The 15387-nt window shown below is 49.4% G+C and overlaps 1 protein-coding gene across 1 annotated transcript in view; it reads right to left on the bottom strand.

The window, feature by feature from the left end:
* Positions 1-15387, bottom strand: part of SNX1 (sorting nexin 1) — a 672004-nt gene that overhangs the window by 410134 nt on the left and 246483 nt on the right. The gene's annotated exons all lie outside the window — the stretch shown is intronic.

The raw sequence follows: 15387 nt of genomic DNA, 5'->3' as shown, positions 1-15387 counted from the left end.
GTGTTAACAGGGATGGCGTGAGCCGTAATTTCTGATGTGGAACCAGTGAGAGATCTAGTAGCATTGTGAACCACGGCTGACGGGCCCATGTGTGGGCCACTAGTATTAGTTTGAGAGACTGTTGTCTGAGCTTGCGTACTACTAGTGGAATGAGTGGGAGAGGCGGATATTGCATTCCCCTCCGACCGTGGGTGTGGAAACCTGGCGGCGAAGGTTGGGTATTTTGAGTTCTCGTGGGTGGCAAACAGGTCTAATTGGGGATGCCCCAACATTTGGAAGAATGGTTGAAGAACTTGTGGGTGCAACTCCCATTCGTGAATCTGTTGTGACTGGCGACTCAACAGATCTGCTATCTGGTTGTGACTCCCTGGTAGGTGTTATACTGTCAGATGTATGTTTTGAGGGATGGCCCATCTCCAAATGTTATATGCAAGTTGGGACAGTTGCAGAGAGTGTTCCCCTCCCCTGTTTTTGTATATAATACATGGCTGTCATATTGTCCGTCCGGACTAGGACAGCTTTGTTTTGGATTTGTACTTGAAAAGTTTTGAGTGCTAGGAAAATTGCTAGAAACTCTAAATGGTTGATGTGGAACTGTTTCTGTTGATTGTTCCACTGACCATGTGTGGTATAATGCAAGAGATGGGCTCCCCATCATGTGAGGGATGTATCTGTTGTGAGCACTATCTGTGAGGATCTAGGAACGGCCGTCGCTTTGTCAAGTTTTTGGTGTTCCACCATTGCAGAGAGGGATATGTACGGCTGTCTACCAACACCAGGTCTGTGAGCTGACCTTGAGCCCGATTCCACTGTTGTGCTAGACATTCTTGTAGTGGGCGCATTTGCAGTCTTGCGTGAGGAACTATAAAGATGCAAGACGCCATCATGCCTATTAGTTTCATGAACACTCTGGCTTGTAGAGAGTGCTGGCATTGAAAAAGGGAGACTAAGTTCTGAATACTTTGAATCCTGGCTTGACTGGGATACGCTAGAGCTACAGATGTGTTTATAGTAGCTCCTAGATATTGATGAACGTGCGAAGGCTCTAGGTGCGATTTGGTGTATCGTAAACCCTAAGTTGTGTAGTGTTTGAATTGTTTGTTTTGTGTGTTGTGCACACTGGTTGAACGATTTTGCTTTTATGAGCCAGTCATCGAGGTAGGGGAAGACATGTATTTGTTGTCTTCTGAGATGTGCTGCCACTACTGCTAAGCACTTTGTAAACACTCGTGGGGCTGTTGTGACCCCGAATTGAAGGACTTTGAACTGATAGTGTTGTCCTTGTATGACAAACCTTAAATACTTCCTGTGCGCAGGATGTATTGGAATGTGAAAGTAGGCGTCCTTTAGGTCTAGTGTGGACAGAAAATCTCCCTGTTGTAGTAATGGGAGTACCTGTTGTAAAGTGATAATGTGAAAATGATCTGATTGTATGTAGTGGTTGAGGGGTCGGAGATCGAGAATTGGTCTTAATGTCCCGTCCTTTTTTGAAATTAGGAAATACAGGGAGTAAACTCCTGTTCCTTGTTCCTCTAACGAAACTACTTGAATAGCATCTTTTTGTAGAAGTGCTAGAACTTCCTGTTGAAGCAGAGTTATGTGTACTGCAGACATTGGACGCTGCCTGGGTGGTATGTTTGGGGGGGTTGCTGTGAGATCTAGGCAGTAGCCATGTTGGATAATTTGTCTTACCCACCTGTCTGTTGTGATGGAGTTCCAGACAGGTAGGAACTGTGAAAGTCTGGCCCCCACAGGAGTGGAATGCTGTAGGGGAAGCAGAGGGAAATCACTGTTTAGGAGTGGAAGAGGAGCGGTTGTTGTTATTACCTCTACCTCTTCCTTTGTAGTTATTGCCTCTGTATCCTCCTCTAAAATAGCCTTTATTAGAGGAGGTTTGTGTGTGCGTTTTAAAAGATGATGTTGTGTCTGCGCCGGTCTGCTTGTAGCCTCCTCTATAAGAGGAGCGGCGAAAAGTACCTCTAGTTTGGGTGGATTGTAATGCCCCCATAGACTTAGCGGTGTCTGTGTCTTTCTTCATCTTTTCTAATGTATTATCTACTTCCGGCCCGAATAATTGGTTCTGATTGAAGGGCTGGTTCAGGATGGTAGTTTGTACTTCTGGTTTAAAACCCGAAATGCGTAACCATGCGGGACGCCTGAGAATAACACTAGTGTTAACTGCTCTGGAAGCTGTGTCAGCTACATCTAGTGCGCATTTAATTGAGGCATTAGATATTAATTTGCCTTCCTGTAAAAGCTCTGCTGCCAGATCTTTGTGTTGATCTGGTAGGTGTTCCATTAACTTTTCTAGTTGATCATAATGAGCCCTGTTGTAGCGTGAGAGTAAAGCTTGTGTATTTGCTATGCGCCAAATGTTTGTTGCTTGTGCAGCAATTCGTTTCCCTTGGACTCCGTCAGGCGGGGGGGGGGGTGTCCCCAGAAGTTTGAGAATTGGCCCTTTTGCATGCATTTGACACTACCAAGGAGTCTAATGGCAGATGTCCCTTAATGTATACTGGATCAGCTGGTGCTGGCCTATACTTTTTCTCTATTCTATGATTTAGCACCCTACACCGTACTGGATCTTTAAAAATCTCTGGAGCATGTTAACTCCCTTGATCATTGATAATATTTGGGTAGACCTTTGTGACTGTTCAAAAGTGTCTAACAAGAAGTCCTCCTCAATGGCATCAGAGTGCATAGGAACCCCATGGTAAAGTGCAGCTCTGTTTAATAAATGATTAAACCCAATCCTATCCTCCGTAGGGGAAGGTTTTGTTGGGCAGTACTGAGGATCAGGGATGTCTGGTGCATTGTTTGGTGCAAAATTATATGTATTGTCATCCTTGGGATATTCTGTGTTGATATCCTCATCTAAAGGGTATGTATGTGGCTCTGGAACATCATCCCCCCACCTAAATCATACTCCTCGTCAGTGTGGTGTGATGATGCAGGAGAATAAATAGGAGAAGTTATAGGTTCAACATATGGAGTAATAGGAGAGGAAGAAGGTGAAGGAGAGGAAGGGTGCATTGGAGAAGTTGCCCAGTCCTTTTTGGCAGGAATCACAGGTGTAAGTGGAGTGTCTGCTGGTCTTTTTTTTAATAAGGAATTGCTTCCACATGTCCAGTTTTTGGATTAATATGGACTTTTTCCTGTTTAGGATCTGGTCTAAACAGTTCTTCCTCTTCTATAATCTTCTTCGGCGTCGATTTTTTCGGAGCCGATAGAGGTTGTCTAGTGTTCTTTGCCTTAGGAGGAGTAACGGAGTCCCGTGGCAATGTTTTCGGTGCCGAAGGTTGTTTAGTCTTATCTGGGGTCTTTGGTACCGATATTGGAGGTTTCGGCATGGAGACAGGTTTTGCTGGGCCTGTGGCGCCGGAAACTGGCTTTCCCTCTTTGTTTTTGGAACCGGAAGGTTTCGGAGTCGAAGCTTTCGGGTCTGGTACAGGTTTTGGCACCGATGGTACGGGTGCCTAAGTGTCCTTGTCTTTGGGCACCGAAGGGTGTTTTGTTTTCGGTGCCGACGAGTCCTTCGGTGTCGAAGGATGTTTCGGTGCCAATGGAAGAGGTGTAATTAGCACATGGTGTTTCTTCGGTGCCGAGGAACCGGAAGGCGTATTTTCTTTCCTCTGAGCCGGGCCCGAAGGCGGGGCGTTAGAGAGTAAATTTCGGTCTCGACTGGGCCCCATGGGCGGAGTGCTGACCGTTGCCTTTTGTTTGGGTAGTGTCTGTCGTGCAGGGGCAGCTGCACTCACGGGTTGTCGAGATGGAATTGAATCGTCCGAATCCTCTGCCCCCGATATAATCTGGAGATCAGGCGAGTCCTCCTCTGCACCGAGTGGAGCCTCGTCCTCGGAGATGTCTTTGATTGGATATTCGTCCTCGGAGAAGTCTTCTTCGACGATCTCCTCCTCAAAGATGGCCTCCGGTGCTGGTGCTGATCTCCTCATCTTGTGTCGACGGGCCCTCCGATCCCGGATGGTCTTCTTCGATCGGAAGGAGGCACAGGCTGTGCAGGTCGACTCGTCGTGTTCTGGCGAGAGACAGAGGTTGCAAACCTCGTGATGGTCGCTATGAGGGAATTTTGCTCGACATACCGGGCATCTCTTGAATGAAGTTCTGTCCATGAGGCGTTGGCCGCACGGCGCCGATGGGCCCAACGGCCCGTGTCGACGCACCGGAATGTAGCTGTTGATGTCGAAAAGTCTATTCGATGACGAAAAAAGTTTGTTTAAACTTTCTCGCTTTGAAAATGCAGAAAAGTCTTTTCTAGCCGGAGCGGAAAACTTTCATCCAAACTCAGTGGCGGAAAAAAACTATCTGAGGATGGAGTCTATGACCATGCGCAGTATTGTCCAAGGGAGGAGTCACCTATCTTGTGACTACAAAGACTTCTTCCAAGAAGACAACAACCTGATATCATCCGAGCCCAACACCAGGTGGCAATCTATTGTTAAGTGTGGGATCTGCAGCTCATATACCTTGAACATATAATTTCAGAACTTATGCCACCCGGATGCATAAAGAAAGAGATAAAAAAAGGCACGATGCTCACCTGGTTAGCGCGGCAGGACACCGACGTTAAACCAATTACCGAAATCATCAACCCTGGTGGCACCCTAGTGCGCTCCGAGGACGAGATCCTTTTAGCGTTCCAACACTATTACGAGGCGGCCTATAGCACTCCGATCCCACCCTCCCAGTCCTTAATAGATCACTTCCTTGATCCTTTAACGCTGCCTACAATCACGAAAACAGACAAGCTTGCAATAGACACGACGATAGTGTCCGCAGATGTCACCCAATCGCTACATGCCCTATCTCGTAACCAGGCGCCAGGCCTGGACGGACTCCCACTGGAGTATTATACAGCCTTTTCTCCCCTACTAATCCCACAGATAACACTAATGTTTGCGACGGCCCTTGAACAAGGGATCCTACCCAAATCCCTTAGGGAATCTGTAATTGTAACCTTTCTGAAACCGCATCGGGACCCACAACTCATGGCATCGTATCGACCCTTTACACTTCTATCCACCGACTGTAAAATTATAGGGTAAATATTGGCCGATAGATATATACAAATAATATGCTCCCTGGTTCAGATCAATGCAGGTTCGTCCCAGGCAGAAACACATCCCAGAACATCCGCCACATCTTTCATGTGCAGGATCAGGTGAAAGACACGCACCCACGTTCAGCCTGTCTCCTCCTAGACCTCGAGAAGGCTTTCGACACCCTCACATGGCAATATCTATTCTCTGTCTTACAACGACTCAACATCGGCCCGTTCTTCTAGCATACACATGTCTATTATATACAGGCTTACCAGAAGGGTCGGGTTAGGGAGACACATTTCTACGGCCTTCGAGGTCCAGAAGGGCACGAGGCAAGACTGCCCCATCTCACCCCGCCTCTTCGCCCTCGCGGTCGAACCACTGGCTGTAAGATTACGTCAGGAAGGCATACAAAGGGGCATTCCACTCACGGACGTCACTCATAGCGTCTCCATGTACGCCGACTACCTCTTAATATATGTGCGGGACATCACAGACGACCTGACTCCTATATGGACGACGCTCACGGAATTCGCGGACGCCTCCGGACTCAAAGTAAACTGGGACATATCCACGGTCTACCCATTCCATCCGGACTTACCCCCTCGCGACATATGGATGGGGACTCAGAGTGTCCTGGAGCACAGAGGCTCCCCGGTACCTCGGGATCCGTCTTTACCATTCCTCTGCCGATATTTTTGAGGGCAACCATTGCAGAGCACTTGCTAGCATTAGGTCAGCGGTCGGATTCTGGAACAGACCCCCGCTAGCCTCAATTGGCCGAGTGGCATTAGTTAAGATGATAATGCTCCCCCGGCCCTTATATCACTTTACGAACCTACCGGTGATCCCACCGAAACCTTCTTTTGCGACCTCAACTTCCTCCTTGGCACGCTCATTTGGGGATCGGGCAGACACAGAATAGCACTGAAGACACTACAATTGTCTACCACTCAGGGAGGCCTAGGAGCCCCCTCCTTTGAGTCTTAATTTTTAGCAGCACAACTTCAATGGCTATCTTACTGGACTGCGGGTCGACACACGAATGAGACGCACACACAGACGGGTAGAGTTCCCACTCCGGAACTCACCTGTCTCCTCCTACCTTGCACCAAACCGTGGCGTACATACCCCTTACAGGTAACGATTGCGCGCCGATGCAGGTTACGAGTTCACCGCATATCGCTCGGATCGCCCCCATACTCTCCATTACTCCCACTGGTTGGTTGGCCTAGGCTCGAAACATACTATCCGGCCAACATGCTAACGGCATGGACAGTGTGTGGGATCACAGACATGGAGTCCCTATTCGAAGATGGGCAGATTAAACCATTCCAACGCCTTCTGGACGAGTACGGTCTCCTCCCGGGTCAGTTCCTACGGTATCACCAACTTCTCGAATGCTTCCGGCCCCATCACAACCTCCAGGCCGGGAAACCGAACACACACCCGGTCAAACACACAATCTTGCACAGAGGGGTGGGGTGACATTTAATCACATGGCTATACAAGGCACTCCGTGAACTCGCAAACACACCCCTAACAACCTTACGTGCCACATGGGAGGACGAAATCGGACGCCCACTGCATGAGACGGAATGGGCCAGAGCCCTTGAATCTAAAAAAAAGTGTCTAGGAATGCCCGATTTAAAAATATACAATTTTATATCCTCCTCAGGGCGTATCTGACACCGACGCGCTTCCAAAAATTCTACCCTGACACTCAGTTCCTCTGTCCCAGATGCCACTCCCCAGAGGCTGACTTTCACCACATGTTCTGGAGCTGTCCCACTCTTCGATCCTTGTGGCAAACTGTCCATGATACTCAGAGACCTCACGAGACTGACAACCCTGGACACATGGGAAGCTAGTGCGCTGGGCATATTCAGGATACAGAAGCATCTTAAAGCACACAAGCGTTTCATCTCACTAGCATTATTATTAACAAAAAGGAGTATAGCCATGCACTGGCGATCTCCCACGGGCCCCTCTCTAGCGGCATGGGTGGGAGCGGTATGTAAGTGGGCAGTGGCAGAGGAGGACGCGCTATGCGAAGAAGAGGTCAAGGGAATCCAAAAACACCCCATCTCCATGGAGTGGGCCATACTATTACACCGTTTCAAACAATCAACACGTAGTGAGGAGCCAGACGCCAGTCCATCCAACCCCACTACCCCCCACCCACCAACGCAGGCACGGCTGCGGACTTTAAACCACCCCTGGCGGCGCACTAGTGATGCAGACAGATGTACCCCACACCCTGCCATGTTGGACGATTGAACCCCGCCAATGGCCCAACGTAGCCTCTTCTCACATGGCACTAGTATACTACTACGCAACCCAGCGAGACGCACGTCACCCGGATCCGCATCATAACCCCCCATACCCGCACTCTGCACTTACATGCTCCTCTCCCCAGTTTACGCCCCAGTTTTGAATAATACTGTTGCATGAAGCCTACAGATCCGCTCCGCATACCACTGATATCATTATAGACTTCTATGAATGCAGTATATTGTATTGCTTATATGGAAAAAAAAAATCAATGTACCTCTCACATATGAGAAATAATCAGTGGCATATATTTGGTCCCGCCATAGACGTCGAAGGAGCTCTATTTCCAACCCAGCTACATAAGTCTCCTGCAGGATCGATAACTTTGCCTCTCTACGCTTGAGGTAGGGATAGACAGAGTATCGCCGAGCAGGAGTTTGCATACCTCTTACTTTCCATGTTATTATTTTCATTGCTGCCATTTCTACTGCAACAGTATGTTCTGTGGAGTAACTCACTTATCGGGGCCAAAGGGTAACACCATGCACATTATCATGCAACGGAGGAGAGGTCAACATTTTTAAAGTAATGTTGCTCAGTACCTAAGCTTTAAACCAAACAACTAGTGAAATATAACTTGTACAACCTTGTTAGAGAAGGTCTACAACAGGGATCCGCCCAAACGAGTGCACCAATTTGTGGCAAGAACCCGCCACCCCATGTGTGTTGGAGGAGATTCGCATCACGCACGATTGTGAAGGTAGAAACTAAGGCGCCCTCACCCCCTTCCGCCCTTATGCTTAGTGTGACTCAGTGCAGGGTTATATTGTTTGTCTGGATGACTGACTGACTGTAGCCCCGTATCTACAATGTACTACTATATGTCCAGAAGTTACCTACCTTCCCTTTACATGTTTTGTTTTTGCCTGCAGCTCCGATCGGATATTAGTTATTCTGGGGAGAAGACCCTTAACATGTGACAGTGTGTGTGTACTGTGATCAACCGTGGAATCTCCCCCCCCCGATGAGGCCTGTACCCTCAAAGTTGTATTATGTGAGCTGCTGAGTGTGGCATCACATCGGGCGGAGTTGGCGTGTCAGACTCCGAAGTCTGTTCCACCACAGTATTGTCATTAATGGCTGTTTTCTCCCTGTCACCATCTGGTTCCGAGGCCTGTTGCTCAGGATGGAGTTCAGCCGCCATTTATATGGCATTCCATCTTTCTGCATGATTTGTTCTAGGTTGGGGACTGCGATCAGCTGTTCCGCCCTAACAGCTCACCTCCGTCCGCCTCGGTTGCTGCTGCAGGAGGTCCCAGCTGTTTTCATTAGTTCAGTAGTGTTCATTGCCCCCTTTGCGTGTCCCACCCGCTCCAGCCATTCCCATGCATTTGCCGGGTTATCAAATAATCTTGAGCTTCTATTGTCTGCCTCCCGCAAGCACGCCGGGAAGAGCAAAAAATAACGAATGTCAAGTTCTTAGAGCTTGAGTTTGGGTGCCAAAAAGGAATAACAGTAGCATTAATTATCTTGAGGTCTTGCTTGCGGCGTGCTTCCTGCAGCACACTATTGCGGTCCCTGTAATTGAGCAAGCAGAACAAGAACAGCTTGGTGATCTCTCCCTACGGTGGCTTCCTCGCCGGCACGTGGTGCACCCTTTCCACCACAAATTGTGCAGATAAAGCTGCCTGCGGCATCCACTAACAAAGCCAACTTTCTGTGAATTTTCCAGCATCTTGACCCTCAGTTCCATCTGGAAGTCCTATGACATGGACATTATTGCAGCATGGTCTGACTTCCGCATCTTCCACTCTGTCCTCAAACGTTGCTATGCATTCCAAAAGAGCTTGTATCATGGTGGTGTTTTGATGGACTATTAGCTGTAGTCCCTCTAGCTGCATTGGGGTAGTGTGCTGCTTATCTGCTAGTTTTTGCTGGTCTGAAGTGAGCAACTGTTACCACAGCCCGGTCCCACTGCCAAAAGCAAAGAATCACGCCTCACCACAGCCCGGATGTCAGCCACCAATGAGGGGACGACCTTCCTATATCTTGAGAAACGTCTGCAGGGGCAGCATGTACGCCTCCTCTGCAGTCCATTTCAAAAGCATAGACCAGACCGGCCTATATATAAGAAGTATGATGGTCGCCTGGGATACAGTAACCGGAACAATGCTCCACCAGGGATATGCGCACCACTTATTCTACGCACCTTTGAGAATTAAGTGGCACCTTCACAGTGGTGTTTCCCTTTAATAATATCAAAGGTCCTCCTTCAATATGCAGTGGCACCCGCATGCTTAGGCACTCTGTAGGCCATCTGCTACGACTACCAAGTCCTAGTTAGTCCCAAAGGCAACCACTGCAAGTCTCTATAGCTGGCCTGGGCCGGACCGACCCCGGGTGTATACGACGGCCCACGCTGCTCCAACAAGGTCCCAGAGGGTGTGCAGCTCCACTGCAATATTCCCCCGCTACCTACAACATTGTTTCTGGTAAATACAAAGCCAATTGGCTGCCTCAGCCGGACCAGACTCCTAGGCCGCCTCCTATGGCTGGTGGAAACACTGCCTAGGCCAGAGCCGACCCTCTGGCATGTTCAGTGAACCGCTCTGCTACAACTAATCTCTGAAAAGTATGCAAGTTTACTACAGTGTTCCCTTCTTGCGACATTATGCCTGGCATGTGCTGGTACAGGAGACAGCCTGACCCCAACCAGATTCCCATGCTGCCCCGTAGGTCCAATGCATGCCGCCGTGACGGGAGGTGGGGGGAATAGATTGCACATTTTTGGCGGGGCTTCTGCCCCCCCCCCCACCCCCACCCCCCCAAGTATTCAGCCCTGGCCCCTGTACAACATCTTAAGTTTATCAGGCTCAATTAGTGGGTCTGTTACCTAGTTCGGGCACAATCCGGCCCCTGGACCAAGTCTATCCCCAGTGCGCAGGGTAGTGCACCAGGCAGAGACACATGAGCAGGACCCGCCAACTCCTCACCTTTGCATCTGCCTGTTAGTCGGGGATCCTCTGTTCAACCAGACTCTGGCCACTCGCACCAGACCACATCTGATGGTTCTACTGCGACTGGACGCGATGCACTCCGGTCCCAGCATTTGCCGAGGGGGTAGGCCTCACCAGTCCCCGTGTTGCAGCAGTGTATGGGCACCAGTCGCGGTCCTCTGCACCGCATCCCCGGACGCGCAGCACCCGTCTCGGTTTCACAGCACTGCTGGAAAATAGCACCCAGCCACAGCAGCTCAAGGGTCCTTGTACAGTGTCATGAGTTTATTGGGTTCAGTTAGTGGGTCTGGTACCTTGCCTAGGCCCGATCTGGCCCCCGGGCCAATTCGATCCCCGGTGTGCACGGGGCAGGAGACATGGTAGCGCACCAGGCAGGGACATGCAAGTAGGAGCTGCCGTGCTCCTCACTTTTGTACTTGCTTGCTAGTCGGGGGATCCTCTGCTCAACCGGGCTTCGGCTATTCACCGCAGTCGCCCGCTGATGGCTCAACAGCGTCTAGGCCGATATGCACTTCGCTCCCTGCGCTTGCCGTGGAAGTAGGCCTCATCAGTATACGGGAATAAAGTAAAAAGGCATCTCCTTTTCAACATTGGCATTCTTACATTCCTTTGAGGTAGGGACTGTAGAACACTCAATACTTGTTAATGTCATGCTGCTTCACTTCAGCCACCGTCTTGCATGGAAGCTCCCATATTGGATCCATCCAGGGTGCACTAAATGAACCTTTGCCACCATGAGCTAGTTTTCTGGTACGAGATTCAGCAGCGCCAGTTGAGGATGTGGGCGGAGTAACTATAATATGTGGGTGGAGCCACTGGTAGAAGGTGGGTGGAGCCACTGGTAGAAGGTGGGTGGAGCCAAGGGGAGTGGGTGTGGCCTCTAACGAGCACCTGCACATCATATTTTACAAAGTAAGCGCTACCTGGGCGTGATCGTTCAACAGGGTTATCAACGCCCGCAAGAGAGCGGTCTGGCCACATAAGCAAATTAATGCATCATTTGTGTATAGAGACGCTATGTGCCACCGTGGATCTGCGTATATGCCCCAGTCAAATACGCGTTGACGCAGCTTGCATGCAAAGGCTATATGGCCAATGCAAATAAATAGGGCAAAAAAGGGCAGCCCTGCCTTGTGCCACGCTCTACGGCACACAGTGAGAAAAAAGTGCAGCCAGTCTTCACTTTAGCATGTGGTTTTGTGTATAGTATAGCCAGTCTTCACTCTAGCATGTGGTTTCGTGTATAGTATACATACCCACCTCAGAAAGTTAGGGCCTATGCCAAAACCAGATAACAGTCAGTAATTCATGCCAGATCAAGGTATCAAATGCCTTTTCAATATCTAGGGATGCTATCCAGGATGTATCAGGTTCTATGCGGTTTTACCGGGGATTTTATAATCTGCGTTCAGCAACGACAAAGGACGGTACGAGGCCATTTGGAGTGGGTCTTTGCCCGGTTTAGGTAACGCAACCAATGTCCCTTCTCACAAGGAAGGCGGGAGCTCACCCATCTCAAACACTTCTTCGTACACATTAGTTAGCCGGAGCATAAGTTCTTCGGAGTAAACTAAGTAAAATTCCGATGGCCAACCATCTGTCCCCGGGGTTTTAGCGGTTGCCAATTGCTTAATAGCTTCAGTATACAGTGATAGGATCTTCGATTAAGTCATACTGTGGCGGCATTACCTGCGGAAGCTGGACATGCATCAAAATCCGCTAGGTAAAAGCAGGGTCACCGGTGTCAGTGGCCTTATAAGGACAGGTATGGAAATCATGAAAAGAGTTGTCAATCGCTTCCTGGGTGTCCGCTATTCTCCCTGTGGGCATGAATATCGCTGTGATGAGAGGTTGTGAAGTGTCAGTTTTTAGTAACCATGCCAGCATTTTACCAGGTTTGTCACCTTCAGAGTGCCGATGGGCAAGATATAATTTATAATAGAGCATGCAAAGATTGTCTGGTGTCTATTTATATGACGGGCCTGGGCCAAAGAGGGGACCATTGGGGGCGAGTCGCTCGCATCTCTGTATCTCCAGCTCATGTTTCTGGAGCTTGTTTGTGAGTGATATAAGGGCACCTAGGCAGTTTTAATGGCATGTCTTCCCAGGACAGCCTTAAACGCATCCCATTTCACCCCCGCGCTTGATGCAGTGCCTGCATTAGTCTGAAAGTATGAATCAATAGAGCGTCATAGGGGGTGCGGAACGCCACATCGGTGAGTGCGGCAAGGGGAAGACGCCAAGTCGGCATCCTGTTTCTCTGCGTTCTACACGTGAGTTACAGCTCAAATGGGCTGTGATCTGAGATCGTGCGTGCCAAGTAGTCTGCATGCAACACTCTAGGCAGGGCATTGTCCTAACAGTATATGGTGTCAATCCTTGTGTAGAGGTAGTGAATTGAAGAGTAATGCGGGAAAGTGGATAGCGTGGGGTGTTTACTACGCAATGCATTGTGAAATTGCATATTAACAGTCCAATCTCTCTTATTGCGTTAGTTTGACTGATTGTGCCTCCGTGAGTGGAGGGCGCGAACGATCCAGGGTAAGGTAATGTACGCTGTTTTAGTCTCCGCCCCTAGAATGTTGGTGCCGTAGGGTTGGTAAGTAAAGAAGGTGTGATTGACTGTAAGAATGAAGCTTGACCTAAGTTGGGAGCGTAGAGGGATACCAATGTTAATGGGAAACTGTCCAAAAGACCCTCTAGGATTGCATTACGACTTTGAGTGTCGGTCCGGGTGTGTAGTATCTTTAAAGGAATGCCGGGTGACACCCATATAAGGGTGCCCCTAGCATATCCTGAGTATGTGGTACCAACGACTGTGCCCCTCCAGCATTTACGGAGGGACGTGAAAGTTTGTGAAGTCAGGTGTGTTTCTTGTAGGAATGCAAACGAGATCTTGTGGCTGCGTGAATATAGGTAGAACTTGTAGAGTTTAGTACAGCCCGTTAATCCACGTACATTCGAGGTCAGTAAAGTATAGTCAACATTAGACATCTATTTAACAGTAAATAAGAAAGCAAATACAAAATTGTGGCAAAGCACCACCCCCACCAGTGATTCGTCTCCCGCCGCCCCATCCCCTGACCACAGCAGCAGCGAAGATACCAGTCTGCCTGTACTCCATGCATGACATAAGGAGAAAGACAGATCGAAACAAATTATAAAACTAGCCAACGCCCCACCGCAGGCCGACTTGCCAATGGGCAATTGGCCATCTGCACTTTAAAGCAACTGATCCGAACAAGAAGTAACATTAAGAAAGAGATGCAAAGGAGCGTTCAGAAGTATCTTACTCAAGGAGTAGAGCATAAATGAGTGGAGGGACAAAGAGGAGAGAGAGAGAGGAAGAAAAAAGGGGCGGGGAAGAGGGACAAAGAAATATAAAGGTTCAGTATCAACTACTTATTACTCTCAGGAGGTTTGGCTGTTCCGTAGGTCACTGCCAGATGGCCGCCTTACGTAGTTCAAGCCGGTAGAGTTCTTGTTTGCAATATGTGGCCGATACATTAAGAGGTATGCCATCCCCTGCGTCTGTGGTGGGCATAAAATGTTCTGCACTAGGCTCGCAGATAGCCCCCTAAGAGATCAACCAAGTTCCTCTGTGGTCTATGGGGTGAGGACCGGCTGCCCCAGATAGTGCTGCGTGTCGCGAGCCAGTTAGTAGTAGAGCTTGATCCATTGCTGTGTCAGAGTCGGATTCCGATCTTTGAGGAGATGTGGTGCCACCGATGTGTTCCGCCGATTTTATAGCTTGTGCGTGTCCTTTAGCCAGCTTGGCCCTGGTTGGGCGCTTCACTCTACGCCTGCTGCGACCCCCAAGTGCGCCCATTAGTTTCCATGACTGGCGGGGGTCTGACAATGCGGTAGGTGGGGCGTATGCAAGTCCATGTTGGTCTATCTAGGCCCAGGCCTCCTCAGGAGTGGAGCAAAAGACGGTGCTGTCTTGTCGCAAATGCACAACTTGGCTGGATATTGCAGCGAATATTGTATTTCATGGTCCTGCAGGCATTTCTTGGCCTCCAAGTACGAGGATCTGCTGCGCTGTACTGATAGAGTGTAGTCTGGGTTGATATGCACCATTGTGTTCTCTACCTGCCATGGGCTGCGGTTTCTAGTTACCTTCAGGATGTGATCCCAGTCACAGTAGTTGAATAGTCTCGCTACCACAGGCCTGGAGGGATTGCCTAGGCATGGGTGCCCCCCCCCCCCTCCCCCCTTTGTGCCAGTTCAACCAAGAAGAACTTTGAGCTCTTGCCCTGGAGCATTTCGGTGGAGAACCAGGGCTCCGAAGAGGAGCACCATGCTATGGCCTTCCGACCGTTCTAGCAGTCACACTATGCGTATATTATTTCTACGAGAACGTCCTTCATGGTCCTCCAATTGGGACCTCAGGTATTCCACTTCCTGTTAGAGGGATTGGATCTGGGCCGTTGCTGTGGTCACTGTGGGAAGCAAAGATCCTAAAGTAGATTCATATTCCTCCTCTCTACCTTCCAGTTTTTTTATGGTCCTCCCTTAGAAACCCTATTTCCACAGAGAGTGTGTCGAATTTAGGGACCAACGTAGTTTAAATATCCAATATTGCTGCCATCAGTTCGTCAAACAAGTGTGAGTGATTAGTATGATCAACGGGATTCAGGGGGAATGTGTGTTCAGTATTCATCAAGCCAGGAGCCGGGTTAATTGCATCCAATGGCGGAGGTTGCGTCCTATTCGTTCTGGTCTTTCCCATCTCGACAATTTGGGCGTGTGGCGTCGTGTAGCTGGATAGTCTGCCAGTTTTCTCTCCAAAAGAGGGGAACTGGAGCGATTCACCAACAAATAACTGGCTGCAGTCCACTGGGATGTGGACGTGAGATCGTGGCGCAGCCAGGCAGTGAACGATGTGTAAGTGTTAGAGCCATGGGGAATTACGAGGCACAACCCTCCGACCAGCAAGCCAACTCTAGTAGCACCACACCTGCCCGCTGGGTAGGTATTGCTCAGGGGTACCTGTTGTATATTTGCTCTGGTTATGTGAACTGCTGACCAGAGTA

Source organism: Lissotriton vulgaris, chromosome 2_2 (assembly GCF_964263255.1).
Source record: "Lissotriton vulgaris chromosome 2_2, aLisVul1.2, whole genome shotgun sequence".
Taxonomy (NCBI): domain Eukaryota; kingdom Metazoa; phylum Chordata; class Amphibia; order Caudata; family Salamandridae; genus Lissotriton; species Lissotriton vulgaris.
The sequence above is the reverse complement of the archived record's forward strand: the minus strand, read 5'-3'. Positions and strand labels throughout refer to the sequence as shown.